The sequence below is a fragment of the Callithrix jacchus genome, chromosome 6, assembly GCF_049354715.1.
Source record: "Callithrix jacchus isolate 240 chromosome 6, calJac240_pri, whole genome shotgun sequence".
NCBI classification, from domain to species: Eukaryota; Metazoa; Chordata; class Mammalia; order Primates; family Cebidae; genus Callithrix; species Callithrix jacchus.
In genome coordinates, this window is record NC_133507.1 from 34,402,509 (window position 1) to 34,422,995 (window position 20,487).

The window sequence follows — 20,487 nt, forward strand, 5'->3', positions numbered from 1 at the left end:
CTTGCTCAATTCTCTTTATAAATACCTAACACTTACTGACTCAGTCGCATTTTCTGAAATCCCAGATTGTTCCTTTAAGGATAACTCATCTAGAGAAACAAGAACCTTTGCAGACTACCCTTCTAAGCAATATGCTTTATCATTTAACAGAATATCTCCCCTAAGAAAACACAGTCAGCTGCAAAGGCCTCAAGTGGGAAGTGTTTTATTTGATGTGGTGGAATCTGATGACTGTTTCTGCTGACGGCGGCATGAAGGGCATGCTGTTATACAAAGACCAGAGCCTTTGAAGCCTGCGTACCTCCTCACATGTGAATCACGGTTTATGCTTCTCCATGGACTTTGACAACCCAGGAAGGGAAGGTTCTGTTGCCATCATTTCAGATGAGGAAGTGGAGACAGAGAAGGCCATGGACTTGGCCATATGCCACACAGGACGTTAGTATTCATAGAAATGGGAAGGAACCGACATTTTCCAATTGCTGTCACCCTCCCAGGTCCTCAGAGATAACACCCTCTTACAGAATGGGGGCTTGCAATAATGATGCATGACCATGCAGGTTTATGTTATGTTCTCTCTACTGTGTTGACAATAGTGTGTGACTTTAGCTGCTTATTTATTTATGCCTGTTATTGCTAAAATATTTAAAATACGCACATTAGCATAAACTCCAACAAAATGGTTAACATGAAATTTTTTGATCTTTAGAGATGCAAGGTCCACCTGTTTGGGTAACCCTTGCAGCAGCTTGCAGAATGTTAGGCATAGTGATGTGCAATGTGTTTTGGGTGTCACACGAGGAATAGCAGTTAGGCCAGTTTCTGACAGCTACTCTCACCTTGATAATCTACCCAGATCCTGGGGACTCAGAAAGCCTACATCCTTATATTCTCAAGGTTCAGCTGGGCTCAGTAAGCTCATAGGAAAGCCTGGCATCACAGACTTGCCAATATACTGGTGTCACATGGGGAATGCAATTACCAGACACTCGCCTCTATCTGAGTTGTGGATTCCCTCCTTGCAGTTAAGTTACAGATGACTTCCAAAGGGTGTGACTAACTTGGTGTTTAATGACATCAAATCAGAGGGCTGAGCTTGCCTGTCAGGCCAGACTCTTGCCAGCTGATGGAACATCACTTGTTGGAGAAGGTGTGTGAATGGCATGGCCAGCATTCATCTGTGTGACTCTTGAATGACACAAACATTTCTATAGCTTCTACTTCAGGAAAAGATGGAATAATAAGGACCAGATTTACGTTCGGTTTGATAAATGTAAAAGTATGGGACATATTATTGAAATAACAGTTGAAAAGCCATCGGACACCAGGCAATGAAGGGGAATGATCCGTGAGAACAGGTGAGCAGGTGCTGGGTCCAGTGCAAGACACAGGTGGTAAAAGGAAGAGGCCAGGCAAAGCTCAGCAGACTCACTAAGACGAAAAGCCACAGCTGAAGTTAGGAAGTCCAAGGCAGCTGGAATTCACATAAGAGCGAGGGGTACACAGTGAGAGCTGTGGAGGTTCGCAGAGGGTCCTCCCCCACCACTCAGCTAAGTACTGGCCAGAGGATGGAAAAGAGAGGGAGCCATACATGACATTAGAGGGAGCATTGTCCATAGATCGAACAGGGATGGGAATAGTGCCTGTTCCTCCCAGCCAGAGTAGAAAACAAATTCACAGGGCTCTGGGTACAGTACTTAGAAGGGTTTTCCTTCAGTGGAGGGTGAAATTAGCCTTAGGATAAATGCTGCTCTGATCCCGCTTAGCAAAGCATAAAAGCAAGATCAAAAAGATCAAACTCAAAACAAAGTTCAAAGCTATTTACAGGAATATAAAATATACAGCATCTGACAAAGTAAAATTCACAATGCATGGCACTCAATCAAAAGTCACTAACTAGCCCATGAGAAAGAAAAAAATGACCCATAATGTGGATCAATATCCATCAACCAACAGTGATCCAGAAATGACAAATGATAGAATAGAATTGGTAGACAAGGACATGAAAGCAAGCATTAAAACAACATTTCAATATTTCATACATTTAGTATAATAGAGGAAGAGGTTGATCATGTTAACTAGATGCAAGAAAGATTTAGAAAAGATCCACATCAAACTTCTCAAGATGAAAGCCACAATGTGTGAGATAAAAAATACATGGGGAGGGGACTCAAGATGGTGCTGTGAGAACAACCCAGGATTGGAGCCCGCGTTGAATCCGCAAACGGTGAGTCAGTGCTGCATTTCCAGACTGATCTTTGTTGCCCACAGAACGGGGAAACTCCCAAGTATAAAAAGACACGGGACGCCAGGCAGTAGGTCTGCCTGGCGAAGCCGGCAGCCGGGGCGGCGGCGGCCGGCCCTACCCAGCAATCCCCACAGGGCGCGCTTGTCCGGGTGCCTTGTTGAACCGGCAACCTGAGACTTGAGAGGGCTGGACTTGAGACTGAACGAGACTTGCACAGTACCCCAGCCCAGGGGATTGCAGGGACAGATCGTTTGGGATACCCAGTGGGACGAACAAAACCGCGATTTCAAACTATCCCAGGCAGACGGTCCGAGACGCTCTGTGGGGGAGGGGCGTCCACCACTATGGAGGCAACCTGCCTCAACTGATATACATGCCCACTGCTGAGGCAGCCAGCCGTTGCCGAGGCAACCCGCCCCAACTGAGATACACGCCCACTGCTGACCAGCCTGCCGTTGCTGAGGCAACACGCTACAATGAAGAGACTCCGCCGCAGGGCATGGCGGAGACCACAGCAGAGCCTGCAGGAACAGCGCGAATCACACAACAGCAGGGCGGAGCCTAGGCAGCCAAACAGTGGCTAGTCTGCCTTCGAGCTGGGCAGGACACCTGATCGGACATCCAAAAATAAAGCCCAAACCCCTCAACACAGAGCATTTGAGAAAAAAAAAGGGTTGTTTAATGAGCTGTGTTGCAGCAGAATCAAACATAGCAGCCTAACAGCCCTGAATGAACAACAGAGTGCACAGCTCAGCAATTAAGCCCCGATAAAGTACAAACTGTCTCCTCAAGCAGCTCCCTGACCCCTCTATATCCAAAAGACTGTCATTAGGCAGGCATCATCCTGGGACAAAGAGAGCAGAAAAAGAAACTGGTAGCATCCCTCGCTGTGCCACGGCTACTAGAGGTGCACCCCAGACAAGCAGGGTCTGGAGCGGACCTCAACAGTCGTACAGCGAAGGGGCTAGACTGGTAGAAGGAAAACCAAGCAACGGAAATACTTCATCATCAACATTCTGGGTGTCCACTCAGAGACCCAAACGAAAAGTCAGCAACTACGCAGACGACCAGCGGACAAATCCACAAAGATGGGAAGAAACCAGCGCAAAAAGGAGAAAAACACCCGAAACCAGAACACATCGCCTCCTAGAAAGGACCAAAACTCCTCACCAGCAAGGGAACAAAGCTGGACAGAGAATGACTGTGAGGAAATGACGGAATTAGACTTCAGAAGATGGATAATGAGAAACTTTTGTGAGCTAAAAGATCATGTATTAAATCAATGCAAAGAAACTAAGAACCTCGAAAAAAGATTTGAAAAAAGATTCGAGGAAATGATAACAAGAATGGATACCTTAGAGAGGAATATGAATGAATTAAAGGAGCTGAAAAACACAATACGAGAACTTCGCGAAGCAAACGCAAGTTTCAATAGCCGAATTGACCAAGCAGAAGAAAGAATATCTGAAGTCGAAGACCAACTCAATGAAATAAAACGAGAAACCAAGATCAGAGAAAAAAGCGCAAAAAGGAATGAACAAAGTCTCCAAGAAATGTGGGACTATGTGAAAAGACCTAACCTACGTTTGATAGGTGTACCAGAAGGGGACGAAGAGAATGAATCCAAGCCGGAAAATACTCTTCAGGACATCATCCAGGAAAATTTCCCCCACCTAGCAAGACAAGCCAACACTCAATTGCAGGAAATACAGAGAACACCACAAAGATATTCCGCAAGAAGAGCAACCCCAAGGCACATAATCGTCAGATTCAACAGGGTTGAAATAAAGGAGAGAATACTAAGGGCAGCCAGAGAGAAAGGTCGGGTCACCCACAAAGGGAAGCCCATCAGACTCACAGCAGATCTCTCGGCAGAAACACTACAAGCCAGAAGAGAGTGGGGGCCAATATTCAACATTCTTAAAGAAAAGAACTTTCAACCCAGAATTTCATATCCAGCCAAACTGAGCTTCAGAAGTGAAGGAAGAATAAAATCCTTTGCGAACAAGCAAGTACTCAGAGATTTTGTCACCACCAGGCCTGCTTTACAAGAGCTCCTAAAAGAGGCACTACACATAGAAAGGATCAATCAGTACCAGCCATTCCAAAATCACACTGAATGCTAAAGAGCTTCAACATAATGAAGAATCTACAACAACTAACAGGCAAAACAGCCACTTAGAATCAAAATGGCAGTATCAAATTCACACATAACAATATTAACCATAAATGTAAATGGACTAAATGCACCAATCAAAAGACACAGACTGGCAAATTGGATAAAAATCCAAAACCCATCAGTGTGCTGTATCCAGGAAACCCATCTCACATGCAAGGATACACAAAGGCTCAAAATAAAGGGATGGAGGAAGATTTACCAAGCTAATGGAAAGCAAAAAATAGCAGGAGTTGCAATTCTCATCTCTGATAAAATAGACTTTAAAGCAACAAAGATCAAAAGAGACAAAGAAGGCCATTACATAATGGTAAAAGGATCGATACAACAAGAAGAGCTAACAATCCTAAACATATATGGACCCAACACAGGAGCACCCAGATACATAAGGCAAGTTCTTAACGACTTACAGAAGGACTTAGACTCCCACACAATAATAGTGGGAGACTTTAACACTCCACTGTCAACACTAGAGAGATCAACCAGACAGAAAATCAACAAGGATACCCAGGGCTTGAACTCAGACCTGGAGCAAGCAAACCTGGTGGACATTTACAGAACTCTCCACCCCAAATCCACAGAATACACATTCTTCTCAGCACCACATCACACCTACTCTAAAATTGACCACATAATTGGAAGTAAAGCACTGCTCAACAAATGCAAAACAACTGAAATCATAACAAACAGCCTCTCAGACCATAGTGCAATCAAGTTAGAACTCAGAATTCAGAAACCGACTCAGAACCGCACAGCTTCATGGAAACTGAACAACTGGTTCTTGAATGTTGACTGGGTAAACAATGAAATGAAGGCAGAAATAAAGAAGTTCTTCGAAACCAATGAGAACGAAGACACAACGTGCCAGAACCTCTGGGACACATTTAAAGCAGTCTCTAGAGGAAAGTATATAGCAATAAGTGCCCATATGAGGAGAATGGAGAGATCCAAAATTGACACCCTATCCTCAAAATTGAAAGAGCTAGAGGAGCAAGATCAAAAAAACTCAAAACCCAGCAGAAGACAAGAAATTACTAAGATCAGAGCTGAGCTGAAGGAGATTGAGACACGAAAAACCCTTCAAAAAATCAATAAATCCAAGAGCTGGTTTTTTGAAAAGATCAACAAAATAGACAGACCACTAGCCAGATTGATTAAAAATAAAAGAGAGAACAACCAAATAGATGCAATAAAAAATGATAAAGGGGAAATCACCACAGATTCCACAGAAATTCAAACCATCATCAGAGAATATTACAAACAACTATATGCGCATAAACTAGTAAACCTGGAAGAAATGGATAAATTTCTGGACTCCTGTGTCCTCCCAAGCCTAAACCAGGAGGAAGCTGAAACTATGAATAGACCAATAACAAGGTCTGAAGTTGAGGCAGCAATTAAGAGCCTACCTCACAAAAAAAGCCCAGGTCCAGATGGGTTCACAGCCGAATTCTACCAGACACACAAGGAGGAGCTGGTACCATTCCTTGTAAAACTATTTCAAACAATCCAAAAAGAGGGAATCCTTCCCAAATCATTTTACGAGACCAACATCATCCTGATACCAAAACCCGGCAGAGACCCAACGAGAAAAGAAAACTTCAGGCCAATATCCATGATGAACATAGATGCGAAAATCTTCAATAAAATATTGGCAAGCCGATTGCAACAGCAAATCAAAAAACTTATTCATCATGATCAAGTAGGATTCATCCCGGGGATGCAAGGCTGGTTCAACATATGCAAGTCTATCAACGTAATTCACCACATAAACAGAACCAAAAACAAAAACCACATGATTATCTCAATTGACGCAGAGAAGGCATTTGACAAAATTCAACAGCCCTTTATGCTAAAAACCCTCAATAAACTCGGTATCGATGGAACGTATCTCAAAGTAATAAAAGCTATTTATGACAAACCAACAGCCAATATCATACTGAATGGGCAAAAACTGGAAGCATTCCCTTTGAAATCTGGTACTAGACAAGGATGCCCTCTCTCACCACTCCTATTCAATATAGTACTGGAAGTTCTAGCCAGAGCAATCAGGCAAGAAAAAGAAATAAAGGGTATTTAAATAGGAAAGGTGGAAGCCAAATTGTCTCTATTTGCAGACGACATGATAGTATACCTAGAAGACCCCATCGCCTCAGCCCAAAAACTCCTGAAACTGATAAACAACTTCAGCAAAGTCTCAGGATATAAAATCAATGTGCAAAAATCACAAGCCTTCCTCTACACCAATAACAGACTTAAAGAAAGCCAAATCAAGAGCGAACTGCCATTCGCAATTGCTACAAAAAGAATAAAATACCTTGGAATACAACTCACAAGGAACGTAAGGGACCTCTTCAAGGAGAACTACAAACCACTGCTCAACGAAATCAGAGAGGACACAAACAGATGGAGAAACATTTCATGTTCATGGTTAGGAAGAATTAATATCGTGAAAATGGCTATACTGCCCAAAGTAATTTACAGAATCAACGCTATCCCCATCAAGCTACCATTGACTTTCTTCACAGAACTGGAAAAAACCACCATGAACTTCATATGGAACCAAAAGAGAGCCCGCATAGCCAAGTCAATTCTAAGCAAAAAGAACACAGCGGGGGGCATCACACTACCGGATTTCAAACTATACTACAAGGCTACAGTAATCAAAACAGCATGGTACTGGTACCAAAACAGAGATATAGACCAATGGAACAAAACAGAGGCACCAGAGGCAACACAACATACATACAACTATACAATCTTTGATAAACCTGACAAAAACAAGCAATGGGGAAAGGATTCCATGTTTAACAAATGGTGTTGGGAAAACTGGCTAGCCATATGCAAAAAGCAGAAACTGGACCCCTTCCTGACACCTTACACTAAAATTAACTCCAGATGGATTAAAGACTTAAACATAAGACCTGGCACCATAAGAACCCTAGAAGGAAATCTAGGCAAAACTATCCAGGACATAGGAGTAGGCAAGGACTTCATGAACAAAACACCAAGAGCATTGGCAACAAAAGCCAAAATAGACAAATGGGACCTAATGAAACTCCACAGCTTCTGCACGGCAAAAGAAACAGTCACTAGAGTGGATCGGCAACCAACAGAATGGGAAAAAATTTTTGCAGTCTACCCATCTGACAAAGGGCTGATATCCAGAATTTACAAACAACTCAAGCAGATTTACAGGAAAAAAACAAACAAGCCCATTCAAAAGTGGGCAAAGGATATGAACAGATAATTTACGAAAGAAGACATATATGAGGCCAACAATCATATGAAAAAATGCTCATCGTCACTGGTCATCAGAGAGATGCAAATCAAAACCACATTGAGATACCATCTCACGCCAGTTAGAATGGCGATCATTAAAAAATCTGGAGACAACAGATGCTGGAGAGGATGTGGAGAAAAAGGAACACTTTTACACTGTTGGTGGGAGTGTAGATTAGTTCAACCATTGTGGAAGACAGTGTGGCAATTCCTCAAGGCCTTAGAAATGGAAATTCCATTTGACCCAGCAATCCCATTACTGGGTATATATCCAAAAGACTATAAATCATTCTACTATAAGGACACATGTACACGAATGTTCATTGCAGCACTGTTTACAATAGCAAAGAACTGGAATCAACCCAAATGCCCATTGATAATAGACTGGATTGGAAAAATGTGGCACATATACACCATGGAATATTATGCAGCAATCAGAAATGATGAGTTCGTGTCGTTTGTAGGGACATGGATGAATCTGGAGAACATCATCCTCAGCAAACTGACACAAGAACAGAAAATGAAACACCGCATATTCTCACTCATAGGTGGGTGATGAAAAATGAGAACACATGGACACAGAAAGGGGAGCACTAAACACTGGGGTCTATTGGGGGGAAAAGGGGAGGGCCAGTGGGAGGGGGAGGTGGGGAGGGATAGCCTGGGGAGAAATACCAAATGTGGGTGAAGGGGAGAAGAAAAGCAAAGCACACTGCCATGTGTGTACCTACGCAACTGTCTTGCATGCTCTGCTCATGTACCCCAAAACCTATAGTCCAATAAAAAATTAAAAAAAAAACAAAAACAAAAACAAAAAAAACATGGGATGGTTTAGACAATGCAGAGAAAATGATCAGGGAAGTTAAAGGAGAGGAACTTTCACAAAACACAAAACAGAGAGAAATGCAAAATAGGGAAACAAGAATACTAAACAAAAAAGTAGGCTGGGCACGGTGGCTCAAGCCTGTAATCCCAGCACTTTGGGAGGCAGAGGTGGGTGGATCACAAGGTCAAGAGATCGAGACCATCCTGGTCAACATGGTGAAATCCCGTCTCTACTAAAAATACAAAAAATTAGCTGGGCATGGTGGCGCTTGCCTGTAATCCCAGCTACTCAGGAGGCTGAGGCAAGAGAATTGCCTGAACCCAGGAGATGGAGGTTGAGGTGTGCCGAGATCGCGCCATTGCACTCCAGCCTGGGTAACAAAAGCAAAACTCCATCTCAAAAAAAAAAAAAAAAATAGTAGTGAGCTGTGGGACAACTTTAAGTGGTTGAATATTCAAATACATGAGTAATTATAGTTGTAAAAGGGGAGGGAGACAGAAAACATATTTTAAGGAATACAGTTTTCTTCAAATTTTCCAAATTGGATAAAAATTATATCCCATAGAATCAAGAAGCTCAACAAACCCCAAGCGTAAGAAATAAAAAGAAAACAGCACCAAGACACATGATAACCAAGTTGCTGACATCCAGTGATAAGGGAAACTCTCAGAACCAAATAAAAAAGAAACATTAAGCACAAAGGAACAGAAATAGGGGGGACAGCAAATGTCTCATTAAAAACAATGCAGCGGGGAGGACTCAAGATGGCGCTGTGAGAACAACCCAGGATTGAGGCTCTCGCTGGATGCACGGAGAAGGCGAGTCAGGGACGCATTTCCAGACGGACCTTTGTTGCCCACAGAATGGGGAAATTCCCAGATATAAAACAAACCCAGGATGCCAGCCAGAGATCTTGACTGGTGTAGCCAGCAGCCGGTGTGGCTGCGGCCCGCGCCGGAGCGCAGAGGTGCTCCACAGAGGTCTGCACAAAAGCGCACTGTGCCGGGTGCCCTGTTGAACTGGCAACCTGAGACCTGAGAGGGCTGAACTTGAGACTGAATGGGACTTGAACAGTGAGCCAGCCCAGGACAAAGAGTTAGGGGTAGCCCAGTGCAACAAACAAAATGGCGAGTCCAAAGGCTCGCTGTTAGGAGGTTACCTTAAAGCGCAGCTCCATGCGGGAGGGGCGTCCGCCATTACCGAGGCAATCAGCCCCTAACGAGGTACACACCCATTACTGACGCAGCCTGACATTGCTGAGGCAACCCGATACAACAGAGAGACTCCGCCGCAGGGCGGAGCCCGCGGCTGCAGGGTGGAGACCGCAGCAGAAGGGCAGAGCCTGCAGAAACAGGGTGAACCTCACACCAGCAGGGCAGAGCCTCGGCAGGACAAGACTGCCTCCTAGCAGGGCAGGACAACCCGGCAGACACTCAAAAATAAAGCCCCAACCCGTTCAGAAAGAGCAGCTGAGAAAAAAAGAGCTTTTTTATGAGTTCTGTTGCAGCAGAATTAAACATAGCAGCCTAACAGCCCTGCATGAACATCAGAGCTCACAGCTCAGCACTTGAGCTCCTATAAAGTACAGACTGTCTCCTCAAGCAGCTCCCTGAACCCTCTATATCCAAAAGACTGACATTTGGCAGGCATCATTCTGGGACAAATATAGCAGAAAAAGAAACTGGTAGCATCCCTACTGTTCCACAGCTGCTATAGGTGTACCCCAGACAAGCAGGGCCTGGAGTGGACCTCTGCAGTCGTACAGCGAAGGGGCTAGACTGGTAGAAGAAAAACCAAGTAACAGAAATACTTCATCATCAACAATCAGGGTGTCCACCCAGAGACCCAATCGAAAAGTCAGCAACTATACAGACGACAGGTGGATAAATCCACAAAGATGGGAAGAAACCAGCTCAAAAAGGAGAAAAACACCTGAAACCAGAACACCTCGCCTACTAGAAAGGACCAAAACTCCTCACAAGCAAGGGAACAAAGCTGGATGGAGAATGACTGTGATGAAATGACGGAATTAGACTTCAGAAGGCAGATAATGAGAAACTTTTGTGAGCTAAAAGAACATAGTTTCAAATCAATGCAAAGAAACTAAGAACCTTGAAAAAAGATTCGAGGAAATGATAACAAGAATGGATAACTTAGAGAGGAATATGAATGAATTAAAGGAGATGAAAAACACAATACGAGAACGTCGCGAAGCATGCACAAGTTTCAATAGCCGAATTGACCAAGCAGAAGAAAGAATTTCAGAAGTCGAAGATCAACTCAATGAAATAAAATGAGAAACCAAGATCAGAGAAAAAAGCGCAAAAAGGAATGAACAAAGTCTCCAAGAAATGTGGGACTATGTGAAGAGACCTAACCTACGTTTGATAGGCGTACCAGAATATGATGAAGAGAATGAATCCAAGTTGGAAAATACTCTTCAGGACATTATCCAGGAAAATTTCCCCTACCTAGCAAGACAGGCCAACACTCAATTGCAGAAAATACAGAGAACACCACAAAGATATTCCACAAGAAGAGCAACCCCAAGGCACATAATCGTCAGATTCAACAAGGTTGAAATAAAGGAGAAAATACTAAGGGCAGCCAGAGAGAAAGGTCGGGTCACCCACAAAGGGAAGCCCATCAGACTCACAGCAGATCTCTCGGCAGAAACTCTGCAAGCCAGAAGAGAGTGGGGGCCAATATTCAACATCCTTAAAGAAAAGAACTTTCAAACCAGAATTTCATATCCAGCCAAATTGAGATTCAGAAGTGAAGGAAAAATAAAATCCTTTGTGAACCAGCAAGCACTAAGAGATTTTGTCACCACCAGGCCTGCTTTACAAGAGCTCCTGAAAGAGGCACTACACATAGAAAGGAACAACCAGTACCAGCCATTCCAAAATCACACTAAATGCTAAAGAGCATCAACATAATGAAGAATCTACAACAACTAATGGGCAAAGCAGCCAGCTAGCATCAAAATGGCAGTATCAAATTCACACATAACAATACTAACCATAAATGTAAATGGACTAAATGCACCAATCAAAAGACACAGACTGGCAAATTGGATAAAAATCCAAAACCCATCAGTGTGCTGTATCCAGGAAACCCATCTCACATGCAAGGATACACAAAGGCTCAAAATAAAGGGATGGAGGAAGATTTACCAAGCAAATGGAGAGCAAAAAAAAGCAAGAGTTGCAATTCTCATCTCTGATAAAATAGACTTTAAAGCAACAAAGATCAAAAGAGACAAAGAAGGCCATTACATACTGGTAAAAGGATCGATACAACAAGAAGAGCTAAAGATCCTAAACATATATGGACCCAATGCAGGAGCACCCAGATACATAAGACAAGTTCTTAATGACTTACAAAGAGACTTAGACTCCCACACAATTATAGTGGGAGACTTTACCACCCCACTGTCAATATTAGACAGATCAACCAGACAGAAAATCAACAAGGATATCCAGGGCTTGAACTCAGACCTGGAGCAAGCAAACCTGATAGACATCTACAGAACTCTCCACCCCAAATCCACAGAATATACATTCTTCTCAGCACCACATCACACCTATTCTAAAATTGACCACATAATTGGAAGTAAAGCACTGCTCAGCAAATGCAAAACAACTGAAATCATAACAAACAGCCTCTCAGACCATAGTGCAATCAAGTTAGAACTCAGAATTCAGAAACCAACCCAGAACCGCACAGCTTCATGGAAACTGAACAACTGGCTCTTGAATGTTGACTGGATAAACAACGAAATGAAGGCAGAAATAAAGAAGTTCTTCAAAACCAACGGGAATGAAGACACAACATGCCAGAATCTCTGGGACACATTTAAAGCAGTCTCTAGAGGAAAGTATGTAGCAATAAGTGCCCATATGAGGAGAATGGAGAGATCCAAAATTGACACCCTATCGTCAAAATTGAAAGAGCTAGAGGAGCAAGATCAAAAAAACTCAAAACCCAGCAGAAGACAAGAAATAACTAAGATCAGAGCTGAACTCAAGGAGACTGAGACACGAGAAACCCTCCAAAAAATCAATAAATCCAAGAGCTGGTTTTTTGAAAAGATAAACAAAATAGACAGACCACTAGCTAGATTGATTAAAAGAAAAGAGAGAACAACCAAATAGATGCAATAAAAAATGATAAAGGGGAAATCACCACAGATTCCACAGAAATTCAAACCACCATCAGAGAATATTACAAACAACTCTACGCACATAAGCCAGCAAACCAGGAAGAAATGGATAAATTCCTGGACTCCTGTGTCCTCCCAAGCCTAAACCAGGAGGAAGCTGAAACTATGAATAGACCAATAACAAGGGCAGAAGTTGAGGCAGCAATTAAGAGCCTACCACACAAAAAAAGCCCAGGTCCACACGGGTTCACAGCCGAATTCTACCAGACACACAAAGAGGAGCTGGTACCATTCCTTCTGAAACTATTTCAAATAATCCAAAAAGAAGGAATCCTTCCCAAATCATTCTATGAGACCAATATCATCCTGATACCAAAAACCGGCAGAGACCCAACAAGAAAAGAAAACTTCAGGCCAATATCCATGATAAACATGGATGCAAAAATCTTCAATAAAATATTGGCAAGCCGAATGCAACAGCAAATCAAAAAACTTATCCATCATGATCAAGTAGGATTCATCCCGGGGATGCAAGGCTGGTTCAACATACGCAAGTCTATCAACGTAATTCACCACATAAACAGAACCAAAAACAAAAACCACATGATTATCTCAATTGACGCAGAGAAGGCATTTGACAAAATTCAACAGCCCTTTATGCTAAAAACCCTCAATAAACTCGGTATCGATGGCACGTATCTCAAAGTAATAAAAGCTATTTATGACAAACCAACAGCCAATATCATACTGAATGGGCAAAAACTGGAAGCATTCCCTTTGAAATCTGGCACTAGACAAGGATGCCCTCTTTCACCACTCCTATTCAATATAGTACTGGAAGTTCTAGCCAGAGCAATCAGGCAAGAAAAAGAAATAAAGGGTATTCAAATAAGAAAGGAGGAAGCCAAATTGTCTCTATTTGCAGACGACATGATAGTATACCTAGAAGACCCCATCGCCTCAGCCCAAAAACTTCTGAAACTGATAAGCAACTTCAGCAAAGTCTCAGGATATAAAATCAATGTGCAAAAATCACAAGCCTTCCTCTACACCAATAACATACTTAAAGAAAGCCAAATCAAGAACGAACTGCCATTCACAATTGCTACAAAAAGAATAAAATACCTTGGAATACAACTCACAAGGAATGTAAGGGACCTCTTCAAGGAAAACTACAAACCACTGCTCAACGAAGTCAGAGAGGACACAAACAGATGGAGAAACAGTCCATGTTCATGGTTAGGAAGAATTAATATCGTAAAAATGGCTATACTGCCCAAAGTAATTTACAGAATCAATGCTATACCCATCAAGCTACCATTGACTTTCTTCACAGAACTGGAGAAAACCACCACGAACTTCATATGGAACCAAAAGAGAGCCTGCATAGCCAAGTCAATTCTAAGCAAGAAGAACACAGCGGGGGGCATCACTCTACCGGATTTCAAACTATACTACAAGGCTACAGTAATCAAAACAGCATGGTACTGGTACCAAAACAGAGATATAGACCAATGGAACAAAACAGAGGCACCGGAGGCAACACAACATACATACAACTATACAATCTTTGATAAACCTGACAAAAACAAGCAATGGGGAAAGGATTCCATGTTTAACAAATGGTGTTGGGAAAACTGGCTAGCCATGTGCAGAAAACAGAAACTGGACCCCTTCCTGACACCTTACACTAAAATTAACTCCAGATGGATTAAAGACTTAAACATAAGACCTGGCACCATAAAAACCCTAGAAGGAAATCTAGGCAAAACTATCCAGGACATAGGAGTAGGCAAGGACTTCATGAACAAAACACCAAAAGCATTGGCAACAAAAGCCAAAATAGACAAATGGGACCTAATCAAACTCCACAGCTTCTGCACGGCAAAAGAAACAGTCACTAGAGTGGATCGGCAACCAACAGAATGGGAAAAAATTTTTGCAGTCTACCCATCTGACAAAGGGCTGATATCCAGAATTTACAAACAACTCAAGCAGATTTACAGGAAAAATCAAACAAGCCCATTCAAAAGTGGGCAAAGGATATGAACAGATACTTTACGAAAGAAGACATATATGAGGCCAACAATCATATGAAAAAATGCTCATCGTCACTGGTCATCAGAGAGATGCAAATCAAAACCACATTGAGAGATCATCTCACGCCAGTTAGAATGGCGATCATTAAAAAATCTGGAGACAACAGATGCTGGAGAGGATGTGGAGAAAAAGGAACACTTTTACACTGTTGGTGGGAGTGTAAATTAGTTCAACCATTGTGGAAGACGGTGTGGCGATTCCTCAAGGCCTTAGAAATAGAAATTCCGTCTGACCCAGCAATCCCATTACTGGGTATATATCCAAAAGTCTATAAATCGTTCTACTATAAGGACACATGTACACGAATGTTCATTGCAGCACTGTTTACAATAGCAAAGACCTGGAATCAACCCAAATGCCCATTGATGATAGACTGGATTGGAAAAATGTGGCACATATACACCATGGAATATTATGCAGCAATCAGAAATGATGAGTTTGTGTCGTTTGTAGGGACATGGATGAATCTGGAGAACATCATCCTCAGCAAACTGACACAAGAACAGAAAATGAAACACCGCATATTCTCACTCATGGGTGGGTGATGAAAAATGAGAACACATGGACATAGAAAGGGGAGTACTAAACACTGGGGTATATTTGGGGGAAAAGGGGAGGGCCAGTGGGAGGGGGAGGTGGGGAGGGATAGCCTGGGGAGAAATGCCAAATGTGGGTGAAGGGGAGAAGAAAAGCAAAGCACACTGCCATGTGTGTACCTATGCAACTGTCTTGCATGCTCTGCTTATGTACCCCAAAACCTAAAATCCAATAAAAAATTAAAAAAAAAAAAACAACAAAAAACAAACCAGCCCATTCAAAAGTGGGCAAAGGATATGAACAGACACTTTACGAAAGAAGACATATATGAGGCCAACAATCATATGAAAAAATGCTCATCGTCACTGGTCATCAGAGAGATGCAAATCAAAACCACATTGAGATACCATCTCACGCCAGTTAGAATGGCGATCATTAAAAAATCTGGAGACAACAGATGCTGGAGAGGATGTGGAGAAAAAGGAACACTTTTACACTGTTGGTGGGAGTGTAAATTAGTTCAACCACTGTGGAAGCCAGTGTGGCGATTCCTCAAGGCCTTAGAAATAGAAATTCCGTCTGACCCAGCAATCCCATTACTGGGTATATATCCAAAACACTATAAGTCGTTCTACTATAAGGACACATGTACACGGATGTTCATTGCAGCACTGTTTACAATAGCAAAGACCTGGAATCAACCCAAATGCCCATTGATAATAGACTGGATTGGAAAAATGTGGCACATATACACCATGGAATATTATGCAGCAATCAGAAGTGATGAGTTCGTGTCATTTGTAGGGAAATGGATGAATCTGGAGAACATCATCCTCAGCAAACTGACACAAGAACAGAAAACGAAACACCGCATATTCTCACTCATAGGTGGGTGATGAAAAATGAGAACACATGGACACAGGGAGGGGAGTACCAAACAGTGGGGTCTATTGGGGGTAAATGGGGAGGGCCAGTGGGAGGGGGAGGTGGGGAGGGATAGCCTGGGGAGAAATGCCAAATGTGGGTGAAGGGGAGAAAGGAAGCAAAACACACTGCCATGTGTGTACCTATGCAACTGTCTTGCATGTTCTGCACATGTACCCCCTAACCTAAAATGCAATAAAAATTAAAAAAAGAAAAACAAAAACAATGCAGCGAGAAGACAATAGAACAAGTGCTGAAAGAAAACACTCTTTACCTAGAGAAAGTATCTTTCACTTAATGAAATAAAGACACACAAAAACGGAAGGAACCGATGACCCTCAGGCTTGCCCTACCAGAAGTGTGATGGGATGGAAAGTGACACCAGATGAAAATTTGTATCTACACAAAGGAATGAAGAAAAATAGAAATGTTATTTAAAAGAGAGGATCAACTCTTTAAAGCAAAATACCGGTGCACTGGGGATTTGTAAAATATGCTCAGGTAAACTGTGTGACGCTAGCACAAGTCCAGGAGAGAAAACACTGTTATAAGGGTCACAGACAGGGCACATATTCCTAACCCAAGAGTCTGAAATTTAAAATTCTCCCTCAAAATCTGAAACTTTTGGAATGCTATCATGATGCTCTAAGGAAATGCTCATTGAAGAATTTCTGATTTCAAATTTTCAGGCAAGGGATGCTCAATCAGTAAGTATGACATTCCAAAATGTTCAAAAACCTGAAAAAATCCTGAAATCTGAAACACCTCTGGTCTCAAGATTTTGGATAAGGGATACCCAACCTGTACTGCAGTTGAGGTGATATAATATCACTTTATTGTATAGACTGTGAAAAGAAGTATAGTGTCAGCCTTAAAACAACCACTGAAGTAACACAGTAGTTGATAATCCAATAGAAGAAATAATGTGAAAATATAAGAATTCCTTAATTAATCAAAATTGCCAAAAAAGAAACAGAAAACAATTCACATATTGGGTTATGATGAATGATAAGATACTAGCTTAATGCCAACCAAATCAATAATCATATTAAATGAAACAAACCTAAACTACAGCCAAATTAAAAATTAGAGATTGTTTCTTTTTTGAGATGGAGTCTTGCTCTGTCACCAGGGTGGCGTGCAGTGGTGCAATCTCAGCTCGCTGCAACTTCTGCCTCCTGGGTTCAAGTGGTTCTCCTGCCTCAGCCTCCCAAGTAGCTGGGATTACAGGCACGCACTACTACACTCAGCTAATTTCTGTATTTTTAGTAGAGACGGGGTTTCACCATGTTGGCCAGGATGGTCTCAATCTCTTACCTCATGATTTGCCCACTTTGGCCTCACAAAGTGCTGTGATTACAGGTGTGAACCACTGTGCCCAGCCCCAGAGATTGTTTCAATTGGATTAAAAAACAAGCACCAATCACATGAGTATGCACACATGCACATGCAACATCGGATCAGAGGTGAAAGAATGGAACACATTTCACACCAATGCTATTCAGGAGTCACCATCTTGATACCAAGTAAGGTGGATTTCAGAGCAAAAATGTTACCATAGACAGAGAAGGTCATAATGAGAAAGGGGTCAATCAATCATCACATAATTATCCTAAACATTTATCCACTGGATAACACAGCTTCCCAATACATGCAGCAGAAACTCAGAAACCTGCAAGGGGAAATGGATACATCCAAAAATGCAGTTAGAGAAGTCAACATTCTTCTCTAAATAATTACTGAGAATAACTACACAGGGCCAGATGCAGTGGCTCATGTCTGTAATCCCAGCACTTTGGGAGGCCAAGGTGGTTATATTGCTTAAGCCCAGGAGTTCGAGACCAGCCTGGGTCTTGAACATGGTGAGACATTGTCTTAAAAAAAAAAAAATTCCTGGGCCTGGTGGCACATTCCTGTGGTTTTAGCTATTTGGGAGTCTGAGGAGGGAGAATCACTTGAGCCAGGAGTTCAAGTTTATGGAGCTATGATTGCACCACTGCACTCCAGCCTGGGCAACAGACAGAGAAAATAAGTAGATGGAAAATCAGTAAGAATTCAGATACGAAACTAGAAAACACAGGTGACCAAACTGACATTTATAGAACCCTCCTGTGTAGCAGAATGCACATTTTTTCAAGTGCACATGAAACATTTACCAAGATGAAGTATTCTCTGGGCCACAGAATCAGTTTTAATAAATGTGAAAGGATTTCTGTCACAGTGAACATGTTCTCTGACCAAAATGGAATTAAATTAGGAATCAGTAAGTAATAGAAAGATATCCGGACAATTCCCAAGTGTTTGGAAATTAAATAATGCACATCTAAATGACTCACAGGTCAAAACAAATCCAAAGGAACATCAGAAAGAATTTTAAACTGAATGAAAGTGGAAAAATATTATAAAGCTGCACTAATAAAATGGAAACATAGATGAATAGTCATCAATGAAATAGTGTAGAAAATCAAGAGACAAATGTATGCTTGAACAACTGATTTTAATGAAGGCATGAAGGAAAGACAGTGGAGGTAGTCTCTGTAAAAAATGGTTATGAAGATGTAAGCAAATGGTCCAAAAATTTCAGCAGAGATATCGCCAAAGAGGATATGCAAATGGCTCTTACACACATGCAAAGTGCTCAACATCATTTGTGATTAGAGAAATGCAGATTAAGCTCACAGTGATGGATAGCCAATTACAGTGCTGAAAATGAGAAGGAAGTGGAGTGGGCAGGGCGGAGCTGAGCTTCGGGGCAGGCTGAGGACAGGGAGCTCCATGCTGGAATGGCATCTGGGGTGTCCCGCACTGGGCTGAGTGGGCCGAGGTGTCTTGGTCTTTACATTCCTGTGTGGATGAGGTATTTCTCCAATCTCATTTACTGCATCCTAGCATATTTATTCTGGTTTCCCTCCCAGATCACAGAGAGCTTTCATAAGGGTAGGAATTGTGACTTAGGCTCCATCAGGGAGCCTGTGTTTCCAAGGAACAGATATAAGGATATATAATATTTTATTTTATTTTTTTGTAGCTGAAACACCAGAAGTTGGAAAACAACACAAGAAAGCCATGGTAAGTGATAACAACTAAAATACATCACTATCACTTTTGGAATAGAGTATCATATTATTAACTGGGTTAGTGAATTTCTTTTTCACCTTTTGGTGTCTTTAGCCATAAATCTCCAGAGAGAATCTTTAAAGAAAGGGCATAATCGAAGCAAAAATTTGAACCTCTGTCAGTTCAAATGGTGAAAAACATGCAGAGATAGCCTGGGGGAGGATTCACAGGTGGATGGAGGCTGAGGGGGCCCCAGGGAGCCCAGGAAGTCACCTTCATCCTTCTTGCATGGGGGTGAGAAGCCTTCTGGAGTGCAGGGTGGGGAAGCTGAAGGAGGCTGGGATTTGGAATCAGGTCTGAGTCCCAGGCCCCTCTTATAAGCTGGAGACTTGGGGCAGGTCAGCTGGCCTCTCTGTGGTGCCCCTGGGACTTTCGGCAGGTTAGGAGGGAGCAATGGGACTAGGCCTGGGACTGGCGACTTGCTGTCTCCCTCACTGTCTTGCTCCATCTCTCTCTCTGTCTCACTTCCACTCACTCCGTTTCCCACTCTCTCTCATTCTCTCACTCACCATCTCACTCTGCGTCTCCTTCTCTCTCTCACTCATTCTCTTTCTTCCTCACCCCGCCTCTGCCTCTCTCTCCCTCTGTCTTGTGCACACATTGACAAACGGTGCCTGAGTGCTCGCTGATAACCTACAGGCCATATTGGCAGCTGGCATACTGCTCACCTGAGGAGGCCTTAGGCTTCATAGCTTGCATCCTGTGCCTGAGTGAAGCATCTTATCCTGAGTCCCACAGATCTTGTGAGTTTCCTCAAATTATTGAAGTACAGATTCATAGGTAACCCGGCCCGGTGCAGTGGCTTAAGCCTGTAATCCCAGCACTTTGGGAGGTTGAGGTAGGTGGACTACGAGGTCAGGAGTTCGAGACAGCCTGGCCAACACGGTGAAACTCCATCTCTACTAAAAATACAAAAATTAGCTGGGTGTGGTGGTGCATGCCTGTAGTCCCAGCTACTCAGGAGGCTGAGGCAGGAGAATTGCTTGAACCCAGGAGGCGGAGGTTGTAGTAAGCCAAGACCATGCCTCTGTAATCCAGCCTGGGTAATGAGTGAGACTGTCTCAAAACAAACAAACAAGCAAACCTGTAACCCACTGACACTGAAAAAGACA

The 20,487-nt window shown here is 42.6% G+C and overlaps 1 long non-coding RNA gene across 3 annotated transcripts in view; it reads left to right on the forward strand.

Moving 5' to 3' along the window:
• The window catches only part of LOC103793689 (uncharacterized), a 142,029-nt gene that overhangs the window by 118,869 nt on the left and 2,673 nt on the right, over positions 1-20,487 (forward strand). For 2 of the 3 annotated variants that reach the window (XR_013518814.1, XR_013518813.1), the window contains one exon: positions 19,287-19,327. This is a non-coding gene — a long non-coding RNA (uncharacterized LOC103793689). Of the gene's footprint in view, positions 1-150; positions 439-19,286; positions 19,328-20,487 lie in introns of all 3 variants that reach the window. The other variant, XR_013518816.1, reaches the window with a different exon arrangement.